A 6030-nucleotide genomic window follows, 5' to 3' on the forward strand; every position below is an offset into this window, starting at 1 on the left:
CCTCTCCTATGAGGACAGGCTGAGGGAGTTGGGCTTGTTCAGCCTGGAGAAGAGAAGGCTGCGGGGAGACCTGATTGCAGCCTTTGAATACCTAAAGGGGGCCTATAGGAAAGATGGGGAAAATCTTTTTAGTAGGGCCAGCAGTGACAAGACAAGAGGTAATGGTTTTAAACTAAACCAGGGTAGGTTTAGACTGGATATAAGGAAGAAGTTCTTTACAATGAGGGTGGTGAAACACTGGAACGGGTTGCCCAGAGAGGTAGTGGAGGCCCCATCCCTGGAAGCATTCAAGGCCAGGTTGGACGGGGCTCTGAGCAACCTGATCTGGTTAGCGGTGTCCCTGCTCCTGCAGGGGGGTTGGACTAGATGACCTCTAGGGGTCCCTTCCAACCCAAAACATTCTATGATTCTATGATATTTATGTGTGAATTATGTTACGATGATTTATATCCACCTTGCTGTTTGTGAAAACACTGATTCCTTGTTGGCTTTGCAACGCTGGCTGCCATATAGATCTCTGTGCCCCCAGCAGAAGGATGAAACCTGCACTGTGCCAATATTTTTGACTGGAAGACCACACAAAAATCAAGAAGAGCAGGCGGGACGGAAGGGATGGTAGGCACCCAAGAGCATCCTACATCTCCAGCTGGCAGTTGGAAAGTGTCACCTCTCTGCGCACTCCCTGGCTGGATCCAGGAGCCACACAGACATGAAGCGTCCCCGAGCCTGAGCCTTTCCCTCCCGAGGTGCTATAGCGTTTCTTCCCAATCAAATTTACATCTTAAAAGCACGTGCACTTTTCTGGTTCCAGCTGTTCCCATCGGAAGGCTGTCCTCGCCTCTGTTTGTTTGAATGGCCAGCAACCTGCATCTTATTTCCAGACTAAGTTTAGCCACAGACGAGTTTAAATACTTCTTCTCCCTCCCTGCTGTTTCACTCCTGGGTATTTTTAGACGGAAACCATATCCCCTGTCAACCTTCATTTTCCTGGGCTGAACAAGTTGAGCTTTCCTTGCCTGCATTTGTAAGGAAAGATTGTGGCACTCCTGGTGATCTCAGTAGGCTTTCCTTACACCTGTTCAGATTTGTATTTTCCTTGGACATGGGGCATCAAAATCATATATAGCATCTCGAGGACACCTTAGCGATGTCGTCTTCTGTAACGGATTTAGTGTTTCCACTGGAAACATCTTGTTTGACACGTCCCAGGATGACATCTTCTTCTCCAAAGAAAACCTTACTGGTGCTCCTGAGGTACCAGAGAGTTGCCCAGTTGGTTCATTTTTATTCTACTTTTCTTCCATGTTCAGCTTACTGATAAGTAACCTCCATAGGTGTGTTTTTGTCACCTATGCTTCTGAATTTAACTTCATTGCATTTTTGTTCTTTCCATAACATTTTTTCAGATCTTCCTCCCTCCTGACAGTGCCTCCCAACTTTTTGTCATCCACAATTGTCATCAGCAAACTTGTAGTCTTTGTGCCTAGTTTACCAATGAAAGCATTAAGCAAAAAGGAATGATTCCAAGGCCTTTTAATTTTATAACTATACATTTATATAATTATATATATATATGTACGTATATAAACCCCGTTGACTACCTTTCTGCCTGGTACTTTTTGTTGCAGTACTACCTGCCGCAGTCTTCCTGCTCACCTTGCATAGAAACGATGGCCTTCAGCAGTGTAAAGATTGGAGCAGGACAACAGATGCTGTCCTAAAGCCCAGACGAATGGGATCTGATGCATTCCTTTCATCACAGTGATGAAGAAAGCTGTGAGGTTGGTCCGACACAAGCTGCCCTCGGTGAGCCCAAGAAGCCATGCTGGGAGAAAAGCACAGAAGTGCTGCAAGCACTGTCTGCAGCGATGTTCAGACCAGACCCAGCAGGAGTCAAAGGCCACTCAGAGGTCGGAGTGAAGAAGGAAACTGAGGGAGCCAGTATTAAAATACAGAGAAGTTTCATGATGTCTTAGATACAAAACATTATCATGCCAATGTTGGCAAGGCAGCAGAAGCAGAGAATTTGGCAGCGTCAACAGCAGTTTGTTTCAAAACAGGACAGGGAACAAAAAAAAAAAGTGGGGAAAACAGCATTTTAGGCTTGGTTTAGGTTTGTTAAAGCAAGGTTAAAAAATTTTCTCACACAGGTGAAGGCAAGAGGAAATGAAAGAAAAAGCTGTTATTGTGAGGCAAGTATCTCTCATCCACGCTTCCTATCAGCAAGGTGGAGGCCTAACATGGATAAATCAAAATTGTAGATATCTGGGTTATTCTCTAAGAGCTTATTGACTATACCCACCTATGGAAAAACATTAGCCAGTTCCTGCAGAGGATAGACAACATATAAACAACTACAAGTGAAGCAGGACCTAATGCAACTGGCTTTATGGGCTGCCTTGTGCTGTCCACAGCATCTGTGCAGCTGCAGGTGGGACATGGAGTCGGATTAATCAATTCAGGGATAAACAGGAGCTGACAGTACTTTGGAGGAGCATGAAGTGCCTGCCATGTATTAGGCAGGCACAGGCCTGCACTTTCCTTCTCTTCATACGAGGACGACACTCCAAAGCAGAGCGATGCAATCCCCTCATTCTCTAAGCTTTCATGTTAAAGAAAATATGACCGTGACAGGAGGGTGCCATCAGTCATCCTTGGCACGGCGTACATGTCAAATGCGTGACCCAGGCTGCACAGCGGTAGCTGCGGTGTCTGTGCTACGTGATAGAAACATACGTTAGAGCCTAATTACAGCAACAGCTAGAAAGCTGGTGGGAAGAAAAAAAAAAAAAAAAAGGTGACAATGGGAGGGGGAAGAGTGAAAAGTTTTAGCCACTGCCCATCATCTCTCAACTCACATTATTTCTGAAAATACAAAAGCTGAAAGCCAGTAGGAAATTTTGATGCTGGTGGAAAACTTTCAGCAAATAAAGGGCCATGCCAGTGCCCAGTGTAAAACTGAGCCTCCTGAGTCCCGGGATGAATCAATCAGCCTTGTCCTCGCGCTATCGCTCCACCATCACCTTGACTGAGACTTCAAAGCCTATTAAAACCAAGCAGAAACTTTCTGCGGCTCCAGCTCCTAAGTTTAAAATTGGCACTGGGCTTTGTCTCACATTTCGCCTCTTCCCCGGCGCTGTAGCTCGATACCCCTTGTTAGCCCTCCTGGGATGGTTTCTGTGCATCCCTCTGGAGAACATTTGTCACCCGGGGGACCGCTCCAGCCCCTGCTCGTTTCGCAGAGAAGGAATTTTGGCAGCAATTAGCTGAAGTGAGTTTCTGGACCTTCAGCCTGTTTGTTTGACCTCTGGAAGGAGGTGGCTAATTCAAGGACAATGGAGGCTGTCGTGTTACCTGTTTCCAACATGAAATCAATCAACGGAGAGCGGGGGCAAAGTCAGCCTTTCTGTTTTGATAAGAGGGTGGCCAAGGATCTCTGGAATGAGAGGCACTCCAGCAGCCACCCGGCCGCAGGGACGCCTGCTATTTATATACCCGGGGGCAGGGCCGAGGAACAAAGTGGTTCTTCTGCTCCCATTTTATTTTTATTTGCCTGAAACTGAAGGGGAAGGGGACAGCTTTTATCATCCAGAAGCATGCACAGGCAATATTTTTTTTTTCCTTTTTGGTTAAAAAGTTACCAGTATAGTGTTCTGTTATATCCATATTATATATACATCTAAATATTGTTTCATCTTTCAAAACCAGAATAATTCTAAAGGCAACCCTTTTTTTTTAAAAAAAAAAAAAAAAAGAAATTAATCTTGTATCCCCTGTGTAATGGTGATGTACCTACTCTGTGCTCCGCACATCAGCAAAGAGAAGACTCTCTCACTCTGGAACCAGTTGCCTGAATGACAGAGAGGGATGGGGACAGCAAAGCAGAACAGCTGAGAGAGACACGAGGCACGTGCCGCTTCAGATTTTATATGACAAAAGTCAAATTAACAGTGTTTCGCAGAGTTTAATTTAGGTGCAGAATTATGTTTGAAACACAGTTGTACACATATTTACGCTAAGCCACATTGGAACCAGATCCAAGTCATCCCAAAGGTTGGGGTTTGTCAAATCAACCCGAGACGTGACTTACACTCATTGCAGTGTTTTTTGCCTTTGAGGAAGGGAGACACAGCCCTTAATTTCATTCAGAAGTGCCCTTTTCCTGTTGACAGAGATAAGCCCCAGGAGAGTCACATCCAATACTCCTGTACTAAATATGACAGAAAAGAGTCTTTGGGAAAAGAAGGCCAGCACAAAACCCTAGGGAACACTAATTGTAAGCTTATTTTAAGCATCTTGCGTGGTCTGAATAGTTTACAAGGCTGTTCCAGTTGCTGAGAAGTCAGAAGTCTCGGTAATAAAGACCCTTGGGAAACTGATCCATCAGTTTTACAAGTTTACAGTGCTGCTGGAAAAGGGCCAGTGAGCTGGTCCCTGGAAATGAATGAAATATTTCTGTATTACCTCATATAGCTTGCAACACCGTAGTAGCCGAGTAACTTGCAAGCGTTACCGCATTCATCGTGACAGTATCTGAATAATCCAGGGAGCACAAGCGCAAGCGGCTATAAAAATAGTTTCACCTCTCTTTTGTGGGCAGGGTTTCCACCACTCCTAGCCTAGCAGGGAAGAGTCTCCTTGAAAAGCTTCCCTCCGTGGGGCATGACCCAGACCCCACGCATGGAGCCTGGCCCTCCCCAAGGCAGGTTGCGCTCTCATTCCCACCCAGCCTGCTCCCAGGCTTGGCTCTAGCAGGGCAGCAAATGCTCACCTGACCTCAATTCTTGTTTCTCAGGGGACTAGCTGGCGGATTAATGACAATTTTCTGGGGAGACAGAAGCGCATACAAGAATTACCAGCTTAGCCTCTATGGGCTGGTTTCCCTCATCCCACAAACCGCGTGGACCAAGACAGCATGAACCAACCGTGTTACAAAGGGCACTTAGGAGCCAGAGGAGCTTTTAATTAATAGCTACATGACCTATAACTTCGGCCTTCTCATAGATTAATAGCATTATGTTATTGTTAACACTAGCAGTCACTGGCTATATGTTTTCAAACAAAAGCATGGCTCCAGCCCAGAGGCTTTTTGCAAAACAATCTGCTGCTCCTTCCCCCTCCACCTCCTCTTTTCCTTCCCTCTCCACCCATAGAATTTACATCCAGATTCAGTTATCTCTGTTTAACTGACGGGAAGGGCAGAAGAAAAAAAAAAATTGATGATAGATTTAAGAAAATAACACATCGTGGATGCAGTACATACATACCATAAAACATTTTAAAATGCCAGAAGCCAAAATAGGTAATTAGGAGCAGGCTAATCAGATTTATTCCAAAACAGCTGCTGTTAGAACTAAAAAAAGATGAAAGGAGATGATTGCAAACAGATAAAACAGAACACATTTTCCATGTCTCACCAAAACTTTTGGAAAAAAAAAAATTCTTCTAACCAGCTCTATGTATGAGAGGGAAAAACAGCATGAGAAATGACTTTTTTCCTTCTTGCACAAATCAGAACTTGACTGCGGAGAACAATACGCCCTGTCCCACAGCCTTAACCTTACAGCCCCGGGCGCTCTGCTTGAAACGCCGCATAAAGCAAACAAAGTCTTCTGGAGCAAACCACCTCCTTATCTATTCAGCGAGAAAGGAAGAGGCAAAGAATGAGCCACGGCAGGAAACTGGCATTTCATTTCAGTGACGAATTTCAACCAGCCTTTCATTCCTGTCGCTGGAGATGCAGGCGCTTAAGAGGACCACAAAGACAGGGATGAACGCACACAGCTCCTTGTAAGGAGGAGAGCAGCTCTCTTTTTGGCGACTAAACGCGTTTCCACTGTTGTTCAGTCATCAGGCTCACCAGACGGAGGGTGTGGACTTATGTTTTTTTCTTTTTTTGTGTCTGTCTAGCCAGACTTCTGCATAACTTCCCCCACCCTGCCTCGCTGATCTCTCTGCAATGGTTTGGCCAGTCCATCTGCACAACTTGCGTGTTGCGGCTAACCTGATGAGCGATTTCCTAGGAAATCT

The 6030-nt window shown here is 45.3% G+C and overlaps 1 protein-coding gene across 2 annotated transcripts in view; it reads right to left on the reverse strand.

Moving 5' to 3' along the window:
* PDLIM5 (PDZ and LIM domain 5) overlaps positions 1 to 3408 on the reverse strand; it is a 96795-nt gene extending 93387 nt beyond the window's left edge. The window contains exon 1 of one of the 2 annotated variants that reach the window (XM_035890334.1): positions 3355 to 3407. The gene's annotated coding sequence lies outside the window, so the exon portion shown is untranslated. Of the gene's footprint in view, positions 1 to 3354 lie in introns of both variants that reach the window. The other variant, XM_035890335.1, reaches the window with a different exon arrangement.
* Positions 3409 to 6030: the final 2622 nt, after the last annotated feature.

The sequence above is a fragment of the Egretta garzetta genome, unplaced genomic scaffold (genome assembly GCF_000687185.1).
Source record: "Egretta garzetta isolate BGI_Z169 unplaced genomic scaffold, ASM68718v1 scaffold72, whole genome shotgun sequence".
In the NCBI taxonomy this organism is placed as follows: Eukaryota; Metazoa; Chordata; class Aves; order Pelecaniformes; family Ardeidae; genus Egretta; species Egretta garzetta.